Source organism: Ailuropoda melanoleuca, chromosome 14 (genome assembly GCF_002007445.2).
Source record: "Ailuropoda melanoleuca isolate Jingjing chromosome 14, ASM200744v2, whole genome shotgun sequence".
NCBI classification, from domain to species: Eukaryota; Metazoa; Chordata; class Mammalia; order Carnivora; family Ursidae; genus Ailuropoda; species Ailuropoda melanoleuca.
In genome coordinates, this window is record NC_048231.1 from 99,662,576 (window position 1) to 99,675,344 (window position 12,769).

The window sequence follows — 12,769 nt, forward strand, 5'->3', positions numbered from 1 at the left end:
AGAGTTCCATATGGTACTCATGTTTATAAAAATGAATGCACCTCTAATATTGCTAATGTTAGCTCCTAATCAGTGCACAGAATTAAGTTTGAGAGAAGGGTAAGGTGTTGATGGTGAAGAGGAGTTAACTATCGTTGGTGTTACTCATTCTTACAAAGCTGACACTATTTTAGATATGTTCACTTGAGATGGACTAAAGTTCCACAGAAGTTTTTTAGCAATACAATCCTATTTAATTTAATGAAATAGCAGCTAATGTTCATGATTTGTCTAATATTGATGATAATGCTCTCCAACATAGTAAAAATAGTTTTTGAACTTAATATAATTTCTATAATTGTTCAATTATGAAGTAGTAATCGCAGAATTGCTGAGTAACACTTTGTCGGCCCTGCTCTGCTTCCCACGATCGTCCCCCCTGCATCCAGGGTTGGGTATGATCCACAGAGCCTTTCTTAACACAGGCAAGAAACAGTTTTACAGCTTCACCTCTGCCATCTTGGGTGGATTATAATCAGTATACTCATTCAGACAACAGGAAATTTTGTACTCATGGCGAATCTCTTTTGGGTAGATTTGACCTGGGAGGAAGGAAGTCCTGGGTGTTTACATTACCCTTAAGTAAAGCAACTCCTCTTCTTCCGACCCTAGTCTTGGACCAATCAACAAAAATGACTTTCTGACTTAATCCTATTAATCCATGTTTATTGTTTTTCTTTGTAATTTCATTTGAAGACTGCAGAGCCATCCCAATTCCAATCCTGTTTACTCAAGGCCCTATTTTACATTCCATTATCCTTTGGACGGAAGCATTCCTCAGTTTCCAGTCCATTTGGCATAGTGACTATTATGTACAGTTATCTGAGGTATATGCCCCGTATGTTTGGGATGTCAGTATTAAATTCTCCAGATTTATGCCTTGTCCTGTCATTGGATTTTTATTTGCTAAATATTGCTTAAATCATTGAGATTGTGAGACCAGTTGACCCAATGTCAAACATACTTAAATAATGTATTTCTCTGATTTCAGTGTAACCCAGTCAGTTCCCCAGATTGAGTTTTTAGGATGTCCAGCTAGATCACTGCATCTTATGATTTTGAACCAAGTCTTTGGGGATATCTCACAATACCTGTAAACCTAAGCCTAATACTTGTCAAAAAATATGTTAAGTTACTACAAGGCAGTGGGGGGAAATAAAATACAATGCATAATAACTCAGTTTTTGTCCATAAAATATTCTCATCCTTGTGGAGAAAGTAGTCAAGGAAATGATTGCATGTATTGAAAAGTGCAAATAACTGAGGACTGAGTAGAACTCTATATGAAATATAGCCTAAGTTTATACAAAAGTAATTCTTTCTAATGAGATCTGGGGAAAATTTATCATAGACATTTGACTTATGATTTAGAAAATAAAATTAATTTTTGTGTACATGTATAATATTTCATATTGATAATTAATAGAAGGACATTGTTCTGAGGACAGATGTACTAAAAAATGGACAGATATAAAAATAGAGCAACAAATTTGACATACTGAGACATATGTGATAGAAATAGTCCGATTCAGGATGGATTAAATGTAGAAAAATAGGTCTGGTGAAATAGTGATTAATGCTGAGGCCATACATGGTAATAGATGCTTTAGGCTGAAGGAGGATTATATATATTTTTTCCAGGGTGAATTTTTATTTCACAGCAGTAAAGTAGGCCAATGACACTTGTAAGTTTTCTGGTTTGTGGAATTGGCACAAAGGTTGGATTTTGTGTATTATGAACATTCCTCTTTGGTGACCCCAGAAGAAGTAGTCCTAAAAAAGGTTTGAGAAAAAAAAAAGTCTAATAAAATACTTAAGCAAGAATTATTTTACTTTAACTTAAGCAGTTCTATATAGCCCATAAATGAAGTATTAAGGACTTATGTACTGTGCTGAAATTGAGAATAACGAAGTATACATTTCTCTTTTTCAAAATCAGGCTTAGAAACAACAATTGTTGGAGAGGATGTGGAGAAAGGGGATCCCTCCTACATTGTTGGCGGGAATGCAAGTTGGTACAGCCACTCTGGAAAACAGTGTGGAGGTCCCTTAAAAAGTTAAAAATTGAACTACCCTATGACCCAGCCATTGCACTACTGGGTGTTTACCCCAAAGATACAGACGTAGTAAAGAGAAGGGCCATATGCACCCCAATGTTCATAGCTGCATTGTCCACAATAGCCAAATCATGGAAGGAGCCGAGATGCCCTTCAACAGATGACTGGATTAAGAAGCTGTGGTCCATATATACAATGGAATATTACTCAGCTATCAGAAAGAACGAATTCTCAACATTTGCTGCAACATGGACGGCACTGGAGGAGATAATGCTAAGTGAAATAAGTCAAGCAGAGAAAGACAATTATCATATGATTTCTCTCATCTATGGAACATAAGAACTAGGTGTATGGTGACTAACATAATATAATTAAAAAAATCATTAAAAAAAAAAAAAAAGAGCCTGGAGAGCTCCCTCTCCCCTCTCACGGTGGGAGAACACAATGAGAAAGCACAGTCTATGAACCAGGAAGTGGGTCCTCACCAGACATGGAATCTGTTGGCACTTGATCTTGGACTTCCAGCCTCCAAAACTGTGAGAAATAAATTTCTGTTGTTTAAAAGCCAAAAAAAAAAAAAAAAATCAGGCATAGATGGACACTGACTAGGCTTCATCTCTAATCACATGTGGCAGTTTTTCTTTTGTTACTTTCCCAGCTTTTCCCAAGTTCCACCAAATGTATTAATGCCAATATAGTCCCTTCAAGAACCAGACCAATGTTATTCCAAAGAGACACTTATAAAGTAGGCATATTTTATTAGGAAATTTGCTGCTGGCAGATATCCATGTGCACGTATGATGCCACCTTAGATATTTGTAAGTGAAACTTTAAGCACTCTTCTCTGAAACTGGTAATTTCCATCTTTTTTTATATTTTTTGGTCCCATGGAAAGCAAAACGGAAGAGAGAGTGTCTTTAATGTGTATTATGAGGTTGTGGATTGAGGTAGAATGGGAGTTCCAAGTGTGTTAGTTTTTGCTCCAGTGGAGGACACAGTAAATTCTACCAGCATCCCCGGTGACTCTCATAAGACTCTTTAAGACTCTATTACTTCTAAGCACCACTCTAATCTGATGTCCCCCCCCCAAAAAAAAAATTCTACCTGATTTGAAGAGAGAATCCCGTACTGACACTATCTCTTCGACTGGTAAAGAGGCATTTTCCCCAAGTTTAATGCATAGAATTACTCAGGCTAAATTTTATTAACATACGAAAACCAGTTCGTCAGATATCTGAAATGAGCAGACTTCAATTTTCCTCGTACATTTTTTTTTCTTTTTTTAGAGAGCAGGTGTTTTAATGTGAAGTGAAGTCTGTAATTGATTCTAGCATCAGGGTATTAGAACACCACAAATAATCCAGTGGTTTCTGCTGTGTGGTCTTTTGGGGGTACCAGTTATTTTCTAAAAAATAACTTTGTTGCTACACAGGTACTCAGTGCCACAGATACTCTGGGTTTTAAATGATGGCGAATTTTGGTGAATTTGTATGAGCTGGAATACATTGAGTATTTATTTCCTACTGGTTGTGCCATCCCTTTCAGAAGCCAGTGGAAACATTTGGGGATTGACATTATTCTGATGGAGTGCCATGGAATACATGCTACCAAGAAGAACATTTATTATTTTTCTTGGGGCATTTTTAAGAATTACCTTTTAAACAATGTTTCACTTATGATCTATAAAAATTTGCAAAGATTTACAGTATCTGTGTATAGTATGAGAATATTATTACTTCAAAGTGAAAATGAAACTCTAAGACCAAATCTTTTGAGGATTAAATTAAAAGTAGCCTGTCTGGAAATTTTTCCATAACTAATTGGTGCCATTTTTAAAATTTTAATCATTCATGAAATTTATTGAGCAAATACCATTTACCAGATATTGTGGAATCTAGGTTAACAGTGGAGAAAACAAGCAAAACTTACTTTCTCCATGCAGCTTATGGAATTCAAACACTCAGAGACCGGTTGCAAGTTCAGAGAGAAATGCAGATGTTTCTTATAGCCATCACTCACAATTTTTTCCAAACATTTGAAATATATTGAAATAGAATCATATCTCTACACGTATCTGACAAAATAATGCTGCTGATATATTCCTAAAACAGAGACCAAAATGATACCTAGTTATAAGAAGACACACTGTTAGTGTTGGTGGCAACTAGTAATGTAAAATTAAATAAATCTATTTTATTAGAACATGAGTTCAGATTAAAAACACAGTTTAAGAAAATTATTTTAGTTATAAAAATATATTTTAGAAGTATTCAATTACAAAGCAATACGTTTTTAAAAACTTTTAGTCAATATAAATATGGACATATGGTATGAACAAAATGAAATCAAATGAGTAGTGTTGAAATCCAAAAATATATTTATTATAGTGAAAAATGACATATTTAATTAGTTGATACTATCTGAAAAGAGCTGTGGATAAAAGTTGTGCTTCCAGGGGCGCCTGGGTGGTACAGCGGTTAAACGTCTGCCTTTGGCTCAGGGCGTGATCTCGACGTTATGGGATCGAGCCCCACATCAGGCTCCTCCGCTCTGAGCCTGCTTCTTCCTCTCCCACTCCCCCTGCTTGTGTTCCCTCTCTCGCTAGCTGTCTCAATCTCTGTCAAATAAATAAATAAAATCTTTTTAAAAAAGCGCTTCTAGTTAGGTAATAATATTGATGACTGGTAGGCAGGTTAATTCGTGTAATAACTAATGAGCATGTTGCATTGCAAAATATATTTTTGCATTCTGTGGAAGCACATTTAAACAGCACTGTGAATATTGGTCCCTATTGGAATAAGCAGTTTCTTTTTTCTTTCTTTCTTTCTTTCTTTTTTTTTTTTTTTGAATAAGCAGTCTATTCTGGATCTTTCATGAAATGGCTATCCTCTAGAAAAACAAATTTATGGGAATTATTTAAAACAGATTCTACATAAGGCATAAAGTTGGAAAGAAAAATAGGACAGATAACTACATTAGTTCTACTTCTTACTTTCTTTTGCATGTGTTGCTAAACAAATCACTTTCTCTTGTTGCATCCCAGTGGGCTAGGCTTCACTTTGCAACCTAGTGGGTTGGAAGGTTCTGATAAAAGAATAGGAGGTTTTCATGGGTGGGTTTGGGGCACAGGTAGCTTCATTAAAGAGCATGACCAGAGTACCCTCAACAGGAAGTTGGAGTTGGAACAAAGACCTGATAAAGATACAGGTGAATGTCAACAGTATTTTAAACAACCTAAACCAGAAGTAAGTGATTAGGGTCAGCATTGGTCAAGATAGGAAAGGATGTGGATAAGAAGCATTGGGAACACTGGAGATAAAATAGATCAAGACGGAGGATCAGATGATGTGGAGCAAACTCTTTAGGCCACACCTGTGTGCTCTGGTGTAAGAAGTGCCCATCACAACCTTTTATCAAGAATATTTGTGCATTGAGGGGCGCCCGGGTGGTACAGTGGTTAAGCATCTGCCTTTGGCTCAGGGCGTGATCCCGGCGTTATGGGATCGAGCCCCACATCAGGCTCCTCCGCTATGAGCCTGTTTCTTCCTCTCCCACTCCCCCTGCTTGTGTTCCCTCTCTCGTTGGCTGTCTCTATCTCTGTCAAATAAATAAATAAAATCTTTAAAAAAAAGAATATTTGTGCATTGAGCATCACAACATTTGAAATTCCAACAGGTACTATTTTGGCTTCTGAAGCATTTAGTTCTTTGAAAAACCAAACAAAAATTTCAATTAGATTCCCAGGCTAACTAGTTAACCGTTCCCTCATTTGTGCTCCATTGCATGACACCTAAACTCTGTGTGCCCATTTGTGGCCCCAAGAATAGGACTCGTCAGTGGTATACAGCCTCTTTGATGAGCTGGCTTCTGGTCCATGTTCCTTGGTTAGGCCTGTGCTCGCCCCTTCACAGAGAGGTGCACACTTCTCCTTCATGTGTTCACCAAACGTAACAACCCTCACCACACATCTACAAAACAAAGTGCAAAACAACTGAGAGTTCATATTCTGCTGGACAGGCACCGTGCAGAACAGTACTCTCTGATTATGCCAGCTTCAAATGTGTTATTTTTGTCTTACCATTTCTGGAGAACTAAAAGCCTGCCAATCAAAATGTAAGATAATTAATTGGCTACCCCTAGAATTTGTTCAAAGACAAATCCCGGTTTTGTGAGGCCTGAAGCTTATGCAGTGTGGGCAATAATCTTTTAAAAATGCATACAACATTACTAAAACTAAATTAGATCCAAGGCCCTGGAAGGAGCCCATGCAACTGGAAGGCCCTGAAGCTTCATCTTCATTAGCTCCACAGTAAATCTGCCTTTGTATGTAATATAATTGCTCCTCACTCATTAGCAAGCGTGGAAGGAATGGTGAAATCAGCAAGCGGCTGGCCTTGGAGCTGCAAGCAAAGTCAAAGATAGGCTGTTGCCATCAGCTCGATGATTGCTTTCACAGACTGAGGCTGAGGACATTTTCACTAAAATGCCATCTGAAGAGCAGAATCGGTCTGGGGAGCAGAGGATCTCAACACTTTACTTTTTAATTTCCCACTCCCTACTGCCTCTGCTGTGTGGGTCTTTTATTTTTAAGGTCCACTCTTACTGGTATACAGCACAGGCCAAGTCTGCTTTTTAGTAGTTCAGAATGGAGTTGGCCAACTTTTGTGTCTGCATGTATTATACTAAATATTTAAAACAGACCTTTATATACTACTACATAATTTACCCAACTATTAATTATTTAAATACCTGAGTTTAATTGCATCCTCCCAAAAGATATGTTGAAGTATGAACCCCCAGAACCTCAGAATGTGATCTTATTTAGAAATAGGGTTGTTGCAGATATAATTATTTAAATTAGTATGAGGTCATAGATGTCTAGAATGGGCTCTTAATTCAATAAGAATGGTGTCTTTATAAGAAGAGTAGAGACCCAGACCCACAGGGAGAGATACCACGTGATGTCAAAGGCAGAGATAGGAGCAGTGCAGCTGCAAGTCAAGGAACGCCAAGGCTTACAGATGAGACAAACCACTAGGAGTTGGGAAGAGGCAAAGAAGGTTCTCCCCTACAGGTGTGTCAGAGTGAGCACAGCTCTCTGGACAACTTGATTTCAGACCTCTAGCTCCAAGAACTGTGAAAGAATAAGTGTGTTGTTTTGAGCCACCTAGTTTGTAGTCCTTTGTTAGAGCAGCCCTCCAATACCCTAATATGGTATCTACTACCCATTGTGGGGACTAGGTGCTGGGCATATAGCAAAGAATAAGATAACACACTCCCTGTTGGGCAGTTTATCTGTTGAGGAGTGTTGACTCTCAACATTGTCTATCATCTATCTCTATGTTACAAATGCAATAGAAGGGAAAGTCTGTTCTTTAGATTTCAGTTTCTTTTCTAGGTATCTAATATAGGTATTTTATTTTATTTTATTTTATTTATCTTATTTTTTAAAGTTCCATGATTCATTACTTGCGTATAACACCCAGGGCACCATGCAATACGCGCCCTCCTTACTACCCAGGTATTTGTGATTTAGATAAAATTATATATATTGCACATAATGTTTATATTAGATACATATTTTTATACATGTTTATTTAATGTATAGTATATGAAATCATCTTGTAAACTAGAAAGCATACTAAATAATGGTCAGAAGGTTGTGCTATACAGGTGAAGTACTAGATTAGACTTGGTGCTTTTGATGGCATAGGACAGTATTCATTAATCTTAAAAAAGAAAAAAAGTGATAAAAGGCTTGAGTAGCTGGCTCCATGGAGGACAGCTGTTTCAGGAAAGGTATCTGTGGCCTGTTGGTATAGAATCCTATACAACGTGTGACACAGAATAAAATTAATGGCTAGGGCAATAGAAGAATACTTCACAGAAGGGATAAGAAACCTTGGGCAGGAGAAAAAAAAAATCATTTAAAAGGCAAATAACATTGGATTCTCCATTTGCATTGAATCATGGTCCTCCTGCTTACTAATAAATCTTAGGCACTTAGCATTGTGAATCTTTGTGCATTTTTAAAAAATCTGAGATAAAGATAACTATCTTGAAGAGTTGTTTATGAAGATTAATTCAGGTAATATATGTAAAACACATTATTTCATCAGACTAGGTAACCAAATTGATATGGTTTATCTTGCCAAGTGTAATAACATTCTTTCCTATCCCCAGTGGTATGCATGTGTGTGCATGCAAACAAAACAATCTTTACATCCTAATCCCTGGAACCCATGGCTATGTTACATGTTATATGTTAGGTTATATGGTAAAAGGGAATTAAGGTAGCAGACGGAATTTAAGATTGCTGATCAGCTGACCTTAAAAGAGACAGATTATCTTGGGTTATCCAGGCATGCCTGATACAATCCCAAGTCTCTTTAAGTGTGAAAGAGGAAAGTACAAGAATCACTGTCACTGTGCAGTAATTTGTTACAACAGCAATTGGAAACTAATACAGTTCTTATAATCTCACTAAGAAATACAGGACACTTCCCAGGACAAGGACAGTAATGAGGCTATAATGAGGAAACACGCTATCCTTCACTGAAACAAAAACTAACGGAAATGTGGGCATATTGTAGGTGATTGCAGTACATTGTGATAGAAATGAAAAGTTTTCTTAACTGGGACATCAAATTTAGATTTGAAGAAAAGCTGCTGGAAGGGTGGAGGTGTTGGGGAGTGTGTTTTTTGCCATGCACCTGGAATTGCCTGATTCATGCCTTGGCAAAGAAGAAAGATGAGAAGTTAGGAAAAATTGAAAAGCTGAAAGGAGTCATGAAGTGATAAGTGATTAAGCCAGAGAGACCAGCACTGTAATACAGGTATCCTGTTCTTTTGCCAGATCCTATCCTTTCCTATCCTGTCTTATCTTTTAGTATGTTATTTATCTCCTACAGCATGCTATTTCATACCACACCATTCCTCACCTTCCTAGCAGCTGTAGAATAGTGTAGAGTACCAGCATGTTTAATCAGTCTGGAATCTGATTAAATTCATTGGGTCCAGGGACTGGTCAGTTAGTATTATCTCGGGTAGAGGAGATAATTTTGAAAGCCTATTTCTCTTGAATAGGTAAAAGAGGGATTAAAAACAAGTCCTTCTCTAGTAGGGTGTTTTGAAGATTAAATAAGGTAATACAGTGCCTGGAACATATTACTATGTTACTGTAGTTACTATTATGACTATTACAGATGCCAACTCAGGAAGCACATCGAAGGCCATGTTAAAGAGTTTGAGCTTTATCTTCAGAGGAATAGGAATCCAAGGAGGATTTTCTCTAGGAGGGAAATGGCCCAATTTGCGTTCTAGAATAATTGCACAAATAACGTAGAGGAAACACACACACTTCCCTATCTTCCTTCTCAATATTCCCTTAAATGGCGGCAAATGAAGAAAAAGATACAAACCCTCACAAAGAACTCAGGAAAGGAGATAACACGAGAGGAGAGACATCAACCACATTTTGGAAAATGTTAAGACCAGTGGATAAATAAGAGCTGATTTAGCAAGGCAAAGAAAGTTGAAACCTAAATGTCTGTCATGGAGGAAACAAGAAGCCTCTTTGTAGCACAACCTTTGAAAGGCTCCGAAAATTGTGGAATTATGTTCCTACAAAACATGTGTTTGGGGAAATACTGAAATGAGGATAGGGCAACTGGCTCTTTTAGCCACTGTTGTCTTTCCCAGTCTGTAGCAAAAGATGAGAAGTTGAACCTTCAGAAAGGCTGAGCTTAAGGGATTCTGGAAAAATGGAAACCAGCCACAGAGGGGCTAGGAGGGAAGTGCTGTACTGTTAGAGGGACCTTTGAATAAATGTATGCATATGGAAAAGTGAGAGCCCCCATTGCCCTCCTGAACCTCCAGAATTCTAGCAGCCAAGCAAATCCTGTTCTGGCACTTAATGAAGTGTTCCTCTTGGGGAATATGTCTAAGTTAAAAAAACAAACAAACAAACAAACAAAAACAGACTATAATCATTGGTTATTTATTTGTCCTTCAAAGAAGCTGCTGAGTCCGCAGCCTACTTTACCGTGGGCTAGCACATGTGCCTTATAACTAATTACTCCCTATCGCCCACCCTTTCTTTTCTCTACTTAGGATTTCCCACACCTCACAATATCATTTATATAGTTATATTCCTCTTACATTGTTTTGTTCACTACTCTCTCCCCAGTGCCCCTTAGAATATTGCAGGGTGCACTCTCTCTCTCTCTCTCTCTCTCTCTCTCTACATATATATGCACATATATATGTAGTATAATTTTATATAATATAAAATACATAAATTTTTTGGTAAGTAAATATTGAACAGTTAGATTTCTGCCTTCCCTGCTTTATTGCCTTTGCATTCAAGGAAAAAGATCAACCTAAACAAATAGCAAAACGTAGCTCAGCAGAAATGGGGGCAATGTACTGAGCAGAAGAAACCCTGTGAAGGAAAACTACAAAACTACAAAATTAGGAAAAAATAAAAGATACTGTATGCTTATTGTAAAAACAGGTGCTATTAAAAAAATAGCAAATCAGCAAGAAAGAACACTTCAAAAACTATAAAAGCAAAATTTTATTTGAATAATAAAAGCTATTAATAACAGTGTTGAAAATATACCTTGATATTAGATATGATCAATGAATGGAAGCATCTGTATAAAACTTTAAGATAACTTTATACTCTGTGATGAAATATTAAATACTTCCTAATAAGATTACTAACAAGAAAACAATATCCAATCTCACTACCTCTAATCAGTGTAATACTATAAGTCCTTGTCTGTGGAAGAAGGGACAAAAAAAAAAAAGCATAAAATTCAGGAAGGAAGATATTAAATTATCTCAGGTTACAGGTAATATCAGTGTTTATTTAGAAAATCCTCAGTAATCAACAAGAAAACTAGCTAGTAGAACTAAATAAATTTAGAAAAATGTTAATGGAACAAGATTAATCTTCATATAAGGTACATTTTTGTAGTAGCTACAAACTTGTTAAAGTTAGAGTTTTTAAATAATACTTTTTGTAGTATTGTCTAAAATACAAAACAGGAATAAATTTAACAAAAAAGATCCAAGGAGGTAAGAAAAATAATCTAAATTTGGAGCTTTCTGGAATTCAGATCTACCTATTTTTTTTTTTTGGCACCTATTAACTTGGATTCTCACACAGTCCCATGAATTCACATAAAATACACATGTTGTGCCCTGTTCCTTAAACGTGCCCCTATATCACATTTCTTATAGTTAGAAGACCCTTCCACAAGATATCCACATGCTCACTTAATTTTTATCTTTCAAGTATCATACCTTCAGTGGTTACTTCTTTGTTCGCCCCACCTAAGAAATCTCTGGTACAGCTTTCTATCATTTTTTACAGATGATTTTTTCTTTGTAACACTTATCTTCTACCGCCCCCACTAGAATATAGTTCCCTGAAGGCAGTAACTTTATCTGTATTACATCACGTACACCAAAAAAACACTCCCAACATATACTCATTAAGATAATTAATTAATTTTATCAAAGAAGAAGGGAGGCTATCTCCTGGGCAGGTAATCAACACTATCTGACAACGTGATCAATTATAATACTCAAGGGCCTGTGTGGCTCAGTCTTTAAGCATCCGCCCTTGGCTCAGGTCATGATCTCAGAGCCCTGGGATTGAGTCCCACATCAGGCTCCCTGCTCAGCGGGAGTCTGCTTCTCCCTCTCCCACTCCCCTGCTTGTGTTCCCTCTCTTGCTGTCTCTCTTTCTGTCAAACAAATAAATAAAATCTTAAAAAAAATTACAATACTCAGTTGTGAAGGCAAATTGCCCTTTTCTCTCTCTAAAGATCCTTGAAAGGATGTTTAGTAAGATTTTTAAGATTATTTATTAAATAGAGAGAAAGAACATCCATGCAGGGGGAGGGGCAGAGGGAGCACGAGATAGAAACTCAAGCGGACTTGGTGCTGAGCATAGAGCCCAAGGCAGAACTCGATCCCAGGACCACAAGATCATGACCTGAGCTGAAATCAAGAGTAGGCCACTTAACAGACTGAACCACCCAGGTGCCCCTCCTCAGTAAGATTTTTACATTTAAGTTCAAGAATATACTAAAATAAAGACTGATATTAGAGGGTAAAGCACATTTAATTTTGCATTACCTAATGGACAGATTTTACAGATTAGAAACATGAATAAAGCATTTACAAATTAGAATATAGAAGTAAAAAAAATTACTCAAAATGTAGACTGTATAAATTAGAGATTGAAGATATTTTAAAAAGTTAATTAAGACAGATAAGAGAACCAACAGTCAACATACCTGACATATTGCAAATAAGCCATGATTTAAAAAAAAAAACACATTCTTTGTAATTATTCTTAGTAACTCTCATTTCCCTCCTGCATGTTCAATCTTACATATATTAGAACTCCAAAATGCAACAAATATTTGCACAGTATATGATCATAAAATATGGCTAAAATACATTGACCTACATGTAAATTATAATTTTTTGCTTCTTTATTTTAACTTATTTATTTTTGTTCCAATAAGAAAGAAGAGAGGACATGAGAACATGTTCTGAAGATAATTATTAAATAGTTCTAAAAATGATGAAAATTATGCATTCTCAGATGACAAAGCACCAGAAAATCCCAGCTGGAATAGTTAAAAAAGGAA